Source organism: Notamacropus eugenii, chromosome 4 (assembly GCF_028372415.1).
Source record: "Notamacropus eugenii isolate mMacEug1 chromosome 4, mMacEug1.pri_v2, whole genome shotgun sequence".
Classification (NCBI taxonomy): domain Eukaryota; kingdom Metazoa; phylum Chordata; class Mammalia; order Diprotodontia; family Macropodidae; genus Notamacropus; species Notamacropus eugenii.
In genome coordinates this window covers 204,298,029-204,308,173 of record NC_092875.1, presented here as the reverse complement: position 1 = coordinate 204,308,173, position 10,145 = coordinate 204,298,029, and the positions used below count along the sequence as shown (strand labels likewise).

The window sequence follows — 10,145 nt, the reverse complement described above, 5'->3', positions numbered from 1 at the left end:
TTCTTAACTAGCTATTGCTGCTGGAAAGATGATAGTTTAAATTTGCCTTCTTCAAAGTTATCTCTGGATATAGCCAGAGATATGAATTTTGGGGTAGAAAAAAGATATGTAGAAAACATATCTACATATGTTATGTTATTCTGGCCAGAATATTAAATAGAGATGAGTAAGGCCTGGGTAGTTTCTGATGGGATTATTGGATTTCTGGCTTTTGATTATACCTGTATTTAAAATTGAAGTATTGAGAATCAGCACATGGGTTTATGGCCTTGCCTGAATAGGGGATGTCAGTCAGTGGGCAAGAGGCTGAGGAGAGATGTGGAGGTTTCGGTGGTGCCTTGGTAGCTCAATAGAAGAACTTTGAAGGCTACATGGGATGTGCAAATCTCCCAAATCAAGTATACAGAAAATTTGTGAAGAATGGGTTTGTGCTTACACTTATGGTTGTAGGAGAATCTGGATTGGGGAAGCTGACATTAATCAACTCATTATTCCTAACACACTTGTATTCTTCAGAGTACCCAGGCACCTCACATAGAATTAAAAAGACTGAAGAGGTGGAACACGCCAATGTTTTAATCAAAGATGGAGTTGTTTAGTTACTGTTCAAAATAGTAGATGCTCCCAGATTTGGTGATGCAGTGGGTAATAGGAATTGTTGGAAGTTTGTTATTGACTACATTGATAGTAGATTTGAGGATTCTCTGAACACAAAATCTCAGATGAACAGAAAACAGATGCCTGACAACAGGGTACAGTGTTGTATATAATTCATTGCTCCTTCTGCACATGGCCTCAAGGCACTGGACATCAAGTTTATGAAGTGCTTGCATGACAAGGTGAACGTTTTCCCCCTCGTCACCAAAGCAGACACTCTGACCCCTGAAGAGTGCTAGCAGCTTACGAAGCAGATAGTGAAAGAAATTCAGGAGCACAAAATTAAAATATATGAATGTCCAGAAACAGATGAAGAAGAAAATAAGCTTGTTAAAAAGGTAACAGACCATTTTCCTCTTGCTGTGATTGGTAGTAATAATGTCATTGAGATTAAAGGCAAAGGGGTCCGAGGAAGGCAGCATCCTTGGGGTGCTGCAGAAATTGAAAGTGGTGATCATTGTGATGTCACACTTCTAAGAAACATGTTGATAAGAACCAACATGCAGGACCTGAAGGACATGACTAACAACATGCACTATGAGAATTACAAGAGTCCCAAGCTGGCGGCCATGTGTGAACAACAAGAACAGAGGACAGTTGACCAAGAGCTCCCTGACCCAAATGGAGGAAGAGAGCAGGGAACATGTTGCTAAAATGAAGAAAATGGATATGGAAATGGAGTACATGTTGGAGATGAAGGTCAAAAAGAAGATGCAGAAGCTGAAAGACTACGAAGTTGTACCATGAGCAAATGAAAAAGAACTTAGAGGCACTGTACAAAGAATTAAAGGAAAAATGGCATCAGTTTGAGGATGACAAGGCCAACTGGGAAGCTCAGCAGTGCATCTTGGAGCAGCAAAACTCTTCCAGAACTTTGAAAAAGAACAAGAAGAAAGGAAAGATATTTTAAACTCATTAGTGACCACCAATTATGTATTAGTTGCAATATGCCAGCCTGGATGACAGTGTTTGTTGGATCCATTTGATCAGTTTTGCGCCATTTGTATCCATAATGATGAATTTAATAGCATGATCCAGTTGATGGAGATTAAGATGCCTTGAATTGCATGGTATGTCATGTATTTAGAAAGAAACATCTCTAAGTACTTTCCAATTTTTCTTTTTTCTTTTTTAAATAGATGTCTTCACTTTAATTCAAGAGAACTTTTTACTGTTGTATGATCATGTTCTTGTAGTTTGAGTGTTTACAGGATATTCTAGAAAAAAAAGACTGTGGAAGGTTTGCTTGGGCGAGAAATTACCCACACTTTGATACAAACTACTCTCTCTCCCTCTCTCTCTCTCTCTCTCTCTCTCTCTCTCTCTCTCTCTCTCTCTCTCTCTCTCTCTCTCTCTCTCTCTCTCAAAATTCGCTGCAGATGAGAATGTGACCTAGTCCAACACAACTGACCCTCTTTTTTTGACACTTCCATTGTTTAAAAATACTTATGGAAAAAAAAAAACCTATAAGCTTCCAGTGCACCTAAAACTTTTTATAACAACCCCTTCTTGTTTTGGATTTTTAAAATATATACTCTTTGTAATTTAGTGTCCTCTTTAGCCAGAAGACTGTCATTACAGCTTCATTTTTGTAATAACATTTAAATTTAGATATTTTCTATATATTGCTAAAATAGAATATAGCATCTTTCATATGAATCAGTGAGTAAAACTTTCCTTTAACTCACTTTTTATACTTTATGATAATTAGCAGGAAAAAATGCATAAACAGGTCATTTTTGACAAAAATGTGGAGTTAGCTACCAACTTGTTTTGACCTATGTGCAATCTCTTCTTTATTTTACTAGAAATGGAAATCTTGACCTAAAGAAAAAAGTCACCATTCTGCATTTAGCTGTTTTCATATGTTGCATTTCTGTATTTTTGTTTGTATTGTAAAACATCACATAATAAACAATGTTGTGATGTAAAAAATTGAAGTATTGTTAAGAATAGCCTTTAAGGGATATTTTTATTATAGCCTGACTTACCATCATTTCCTGGGTATGTGATCTATCAAATAATTTTGCCAATTTTAAAATTGTTAGGTTGTTAGGAGTTGAATTAACATGTTGAGAACTATTATTAGGATTTTTGTGGATGAATGAATACTATTGCCCTCATGGCAGCCCAATTGACTCTTAGATATTCTACAGAATAGGGCTCACTCTTTGTATTTATTAAAAATTATACTGTATTTGATAAAATGTAGAGAAGCGTTATGTTAGCCAAGGCATTAAATGATAGTGACTTCTACCAGTTGAGGAACTATGTGTGACAATGGCATGAATTGAGCCTTGGTAAGGTCTAGCTCATGTACAAGAATGTAAAGTAAAAAGTCCCTTGGTATTTGTGATAATTTTGTTAGATTTGTTTTTAGAATGTATAATTACAAACTGTCCTAAGTACACAAAGGGAGTCAGAATAGAGAAGAATGAGGGTCCTTCAACATAAGAACTAAAACAGGATTCATTGGATCCTAGCAGGACTACAGCAATGTAGAATCCACAGAAATGAATTGAAGGTAGCCAGTTAGAATTGATTAACCAATATGGAAACAGAACAGGACACTTACCATTCAGGAGCACCTGATGGAGTCTGGACCAGTCATATATAGGACGACATTAAGTAATGCCAATGATCACAGAAGGATAAACAACAACAGAGATGAGACATTGGGACATCTAACAGAGGTTGTATGTTTGAGTGACCTTAAGGGTAGGGAAGGACGTGCTGTCTACATTTATCAAAGGATTGGGAAGAAAAAGGAGTGTGACTTAATGAATATCTTGTCTCCTGTTCAGATAAGAGAATGGAATTCTGCCACTGATACGCAGCAAGCTCTTCATCAGAACTATGGAGGCCAAATAAGTACTTTGATAAATACAGACTTGGTAATTAATCTGTAATTAATTACTCAATAATAATTCAAATTAAAAGGAACCAAGAACGTTATTGAATGAAGACACCAAAGCAAAAAATTCCATTCTCCTGTGTTTACAATGAATAAATATCTAGACAAATATTAAAGGCACCCTTTGCCATATAATTCTGAAAAGGGCATGAAGGACTTGTTGGTAACAAAACTGGGAGTATGGGAGGGTGAGAGGGGAAGAGTAATACAAGAAAAGGTACTCTTCCATTTGCATACACAGGGTGGTAAGGTCTGAAGTTATAAAACTTTATAATGAAACGATTAATGTAGGCAATAACTTGAAAAAAAAATGTATTGTACATCTGGCTAAGGCCTGAAGAGAAAAAAAGTAATAGCAATGATAAAGCAGAATGCGTTAATTCTACCCAAAGGAACTGAAGGAAATAAGCAGGGCCATTACATATGTGCCAGGGGAAAAAAGAATATTAATAAATGAGGAGGGGGAAAATCAATAATGATTCTAAAACAGCTAAGTTCCTGGACTATTTTTTTAAACCTATCTTTAACAAGAAAAATAAGGAAAAGAAGCTTGGATAATTGGGAGGTAATGAAGACATTGTAAAAATAACTATTGATGAAAAGCAGATAAGGGGGTTCCAGCGTGCTTAGAAAACGTTAACATGGGAGAATTTGCTACTTCATATTATGTATATGTGAAGGTTTAAAAAAACAATTGTCGAATAAATGAAGAAACCACTTTATTTCTGAAAATTCATTTAGGAAAGGGATTAAAAGCAGTCAACAGTGGTGATAAATTTCTTTAAAAGGAGAGAATGATTTTGACTTTATCACTAAATCTAATGCTAGTTCAAGGCAAAGTAAAGAAATATATAAAGAGGAAGTCATTTGGACATACTCATTCCTAGATGAGTGTGGGGGAGATAAAGTGGTCATTAAGGAAGTTATGAAATATCTTTTCTAAGAAATATTAACTGAAAAAACACAGATTTCTGGAATAGTTTTGTGCTGTCTGGAAGCAGGAAAACTGTACTAATGACCTTCTGTTCTCTATTCTCTAGGTCAATGAAACATGATTAAAGAACAGTGGCTCCTTCAATAATTAATATAATTCAGGAAAGTTAAAGACATTTTGTAAAACTCAGTTGAAATCACTTGGAAATTATCCCTGTCCCAGAAAATTGTATTATATTGAAAATTGGCTAATAAAATGACCCAAAAATGATAATAGCAAAGATTTTTATTTAAAGATTATTTAGTGGAACAAAGGTACCTCAGTAACATCCCTCTTCATCAATTCAACAAAATTGAAATGCCTACTATGTGCAAGACCAATCTCTAGGACTATATAATGCAAATAACTTGGTAATCTGAATTTTGTATCATTTCTGTACTTGTAGTTCCCTATAACAAAGATGCTGACACTCTTTCCTTCCTCTGTGCCTCCCAAAATGTACCAGGCATTCTGAATTTGAGATATCTAAGAGACATCTAGGAGAAACTATACAACAAGAGTTGGTGATGCATAACTAGAGTTCAGGAGTCAAAGGAGATTTAGAAATAGATAATAAGGTAATGACAGATTTTAAAAAATATCTCCAGGAGACCATGTGTACAGAAAAAAGAGGAGATAGAACAAGATAAAGATCTAGGAGCACCTACACTGAAATGATTAGACAAGGATGATGTGAAAAAGAAAACTAAGGAAGAATCCCTGTACAGGAAAGAGATCATCCAAGATAAAACAATGTCCTCCACTGGCTAGTGGAAGAGAAAGTACCCAGGAAAGGGTAGGGAACAATGTCAAAACCTGAAGGATGAGGAGAAGGCAGACTGTAAAAGGTTCATTGGATTGAACCATTTAGAGATTATTGGAGCTATCAGTTTAAATAGAAGGGAAGACCAGCATAGCATAACGGGTAGAGTGTTGGATCTTTGAGACAAAACAAAAGGGTTCAAATTTTTTTATTTAATGACTGTGTGACAACCAACAAGTCCCTTAATCTTACTGAGACTTATTTACCCCATTTGTAAAATAAGGACAAAATGATTTTTAGTGCTTACTTTAATGAGTTAAAATACTGAGGCTCAAATGTCATAACAGATGTAAAGCAATTTGCAGACTTGTGAACAATATATAAATGTCAGATTAAAGTGATGACACTGGAACTGATTACAAGGAGCTGGTATATAAGTAGCTGATGAAGACATTGAGACGACTTGAGCTTAGAGAGGTCAAGTGAAGGTTTTTATTGTTGTTTTGTTTAGAGTGGACTAGCTAAACCATCTTCGGCATTTAGGTATCTGAAATAGCCAGAACATGGGGAGAGCCTGAAGATATGAGAGAAATAAGACAATCACTTGAACAATTCCAAAGGGAATAAAATGGAAAAAAAAAGATGTGCTGCTTTGGTAAGGAGGATGGTCTCCTTTTTAAAGTTTTAATAGGATCAAAGGAGAACAAGATGAGTAGAAATGAAGAATTTTGAAATAGCAAGCATAGAAGAAGAGGGATTTCTTAGCATTCAGCCTGTGATTTCACAGAAAAGTAGGAGTCTAGGACATCTGCTAAGTGGGACACTGAGCTTGAGGAATCATTGAAGGATTGAAAAGAGAAATAAGCTTTTGAAAAGCCACATAAAAAAGTGAGAGTCAAAGAAGTGTAAGATGGGAGCTTCACTTCAACTGTTACAGAAAACCCAGACTTCTCATTTAAAATAATCAGCCAATCAAGGAAAAGCATAAACACATCAAGGGAAGATAGCTTTAAGGGAGCATGAGCTCTTTGGAGAAGAAACAAGTGCAGCTATGATGTCCACAAAGGCACTGACTCAAATTCAAGCAGAGAACCACATGACAGAAGAACTTCATGAGGCTTCCACAAAGGGAAAAGCTGGCTTCCAAATACCAGAAACCCTGACATTGCCCTTTGGCCACATGATTTCTCTAAATTGAGACCACTTTCCTGTGGACTTGTGAGAGTAGGTATTTGTGAAAGAGTGTATCTCAGAGTTTTGAGGGAATTGGTTTTATACCAACTATTCCTATACCACCTTAGAAATATTGCTTTCTAAAAGCTAATTAACTTTGGCAGGCTAATTGATAATGAATCAGGGGCATACCAGATGGGGATCCATGAGCAAGAGAATTAGAAAGCCCCAACTCCTTCAGGATTACTCAGTGATAGAACCCAGAGAAGAGAAATAGTCAGTCACCCTCTGGGGACCTAACCTGCCAGTATGAGTGATGGAAAGGAAAGTAGCTCAGAAGGAGTACAAATAAGGAAATAAAAGTTTTGCAGCAAAGCAATGAAGGTCCAATTGAGGTAATATTTAACCAGAAGGAATCAATGCTGGACCACTGGCCTGAGCTTGTTAAAAATGGGGACCAAGCACTTTCAGACAAAGGCTTATCCATTGGTTATGTGCTCCCCTAATACCACTCTTGGGAAACATTTAAACTCTGTGACTCTTAGAAAGCTGGCTATCTTAGTCCCCAAGTCTTTCATAGCAGTTGGTGACATAGCTTATTTCAGTGATTTAAGGGTATAATATTGGTGAATTTATTCTATTAGACAATTATGAATCATTCTGCAACTTGCTGGGAAAAATTGCAGCTTCTTCTTTTCATTGATGGATTTCAATACAATTCAGTCACATACAAACATGGCATAATGGCAAGTATTTATTAGCTAGCATTTAAAAGAAGCTTTAAAGTTGACAAAATACTTTACTAAAAAATTTTTTGTCCTAATAAAAACCCTGGGATATAAGTTCTATTATTATTCCCATTTTACAAATGAGGAGACTGAGTTAGACAGAGGTTCACTGACTTGCCTAGGGTCACACATCTAGTAATTATCTGAGACCAGATCTTAAGTCAGGTTTTTCTTACTCCCAGTCCAGCACCCTATCCAATTTGCCTTCTGGAGTCCTCAAGTGTTTCTTTAATAATGGAGCCAGACACAAGAGTAGAGTATAAATGGGCGGGGAATGGAAAAGGACATACTGCCACATTGACTAGCCAACTGTGGCTCCCTTCAGACTTATACAACTCCAAGCTCTTCTATAGGGTCACTGTCAAAATGGAGAATTCAAGGAACAGTGTTCAGGAGTTCAGGTGCTTAAATTTCTTCTTGACAGTATGCAAAATTCTAAGAAAACTTCAGGCTTTACAGATACAGTTCAGATGCTTCCTTTACAGTCTTTCCATTCCTCCTAGCCCACAAAGTGGGATGACTCACTGTTACTTTTTTTTGTAGTTGTTGTTCAGGCTTTTAATCATGTCTGAATCTATGTAGCCCCAAGGACCATAGTAGCGCGTCAAGTCCCTTCTGTCCTTCACTATTTTTTGAAGTCTGTCCAAGTTCATATCTATTGCTTCCATGACACCATCCATCCCACTCTTTGCTGTCCCCTTTTCTTTTTGCCTTAAAGCTTTCCCAACATCAGGAGCTTTCCCAATGAGTCTTATCTTCTTATTTTGTGGCCAAAGTATTTAAGCTTCAGCTTCAGCATTTGACATTCTATTGAGTGACCTGAATTAATTTCTTTAAGTATTGACTGATTTGATCTCCTTGTTGCTCAAGGAACTCTCAAAAGCGTTCTATAGCTCCACGATTTGAAAGCATAGATTCTGTGCCACTCGGATTTCCTTATAACCCAACTCTCACTGCCATACACTGATGCTGGGGAAAAATAGCTCTGACTACATGGACCTTTGTCAGCCAGGTGATGTCTCTGCTTTTCAGTATGCCATTGAGATTTACCACAGTGTTGCTTTTAAGGAACAAGTATCTTTTAATTTCATGACTGCAGTTGCAATTTACAAAGGGTTTTGAGCCCAAGAATTGCTCCATTTCCTGTTGCCAGGTAATAATGGGGCCAATAGACAATATCTTAGTTTTGTTTTGTTTTGTTTTGTTTTATGTTAAGCTTCAAGGGAGCTTTTACACTTTCCCCTTTCACCCTCATCAAGAGGCTTCTTAATTCCTCTTCACTTTCTGCCATTAGAGTGGGATCCTCTGCACGTCTGAGACAGTGGCTATTTCTCCCAGCAACCTTAATTTCAGTTTTTGATTTATTCAGCTTAGCATTGCATATGATATACTCTGCATGTAAGTTAAACAAATAAGGTGTTAACGTACAGTCTTGTAATTCTTTCCCAGTCTTAAATCAATCAGTTGCTCCATATTCAGTTCTAATTTCTTGACTTGTACAGTTTTCTCATGAGATAAGTAAGGTAATCTGGTGCTCCCATCTCTTTGAGGACTTACCACATTTTTTTTTTGTGATCCTCACAAAGGTTTTAGTGTACTTGATGAAATAGAAATAGATATTTTAAATGCCTGAAGATTTTAACATTATGACTAATAACCTAATTAATAATTTTGCAGTATCCAAATCAAGTGTCCAAATTAAAAATATCCAATGACTCATTTTCATCTTCCTTCTAACTGTATTTCTTATACAATGATTTCCCAGAATTTTCAATGCTAGAAAATTTAGAAACATTACAATATCATGAATTTAAAACATGAAACAAAATTTATTACATTAGATGACGTCAACTTAGTCAAATGCATTTCCAAATGATCTTACATAGAAAATTACTCATTTACCATATTCATTTATCATGTATAATAATCAAGTCTAAAACTCAGTACAGAGTTATCCAGTAGGAGCATTTGCATTCAATTAAAGAAATAACAATAATCAACATTTAAATAGTGCTTGCCATATCCTTAACCTTATGTCAAGCACTTCACCATCATGTCAATCTTGTAAAAATCCTGGGAAGTGGGCACTATATTTATCCCCTTTAAAAATTAGTAAACTGAGGCAAATAGAGACAAAGTTACTTACTTAAAATCACACAGCCAACAAATTTACAGAGGTTGAATTCTTTAACTCATATTTTCTCTGATTCATGCTCTTTTAGTATTTTCCTTAATACCAAATTGCATTAAAATTTGGTTTCAGGATACATCTTTACCACAGCATATCTGGATTTACAATCACAAAATCTCAATTCTCCTAATGGCCATGTATTCCCAGTGCTTTAGATTACAGAACTCTCTACTCCCAGTTAGTCTACTGTCAAAGATTTAAAGCGGCAGTCTTGAATTATCATCCTCCTTCTTCAAAAAAAAAATATATGTAATTTATTTATTTTTCAATTCTCAACATTCACTTCCACAAGAATTTGAATTCAAAATTTTCTCCCCAGTTCTCTGCACTCTTCACCCCAGGACAGCATGGGCCCCAACCACCCCTTCCTTCAGTCTCTCCTCTTTTCTATTACCCCCCACTTCTTCTATCTCTCTCCCCTCTATTTTCCTGTAGGGCAAAATAGATTTCTACACCCGGTTGTCTGTATGTCTTCTTTCCTAGTTGCATGCTAAAACAATTTTTAGGGTTTTTTTCCTAGATCTTCCATTCTTTCTCCATAATCCAGCTAATGTTGGCAATTTGGTCTCTAGTTCCTCTTCATCTTCAAAAACCCACCAGCCTTTCTGCAATTCATGGTCCATACATTGCTGAAGTTCAGCTTGCAGAATTTTATGCTTAACCTTATTGGAGTGTAAAATGAGCAC

At 36.2% G+C, this 10,145-nt stretch overlaps 1 pseudogene; it reads left to right on the top strand.

Annotated features, from left to right (window-relative positions):
* Positions 1 to 284: 284 nt before the first annotated feature.
* LOC140498323 (septin-7 pseudogene) lies at positions 285 to 1,567 on the top strand (annotated as a pseudogene).
* Positions 1,568 to 10,145: the final 8,578 nt, after the last annotated feature.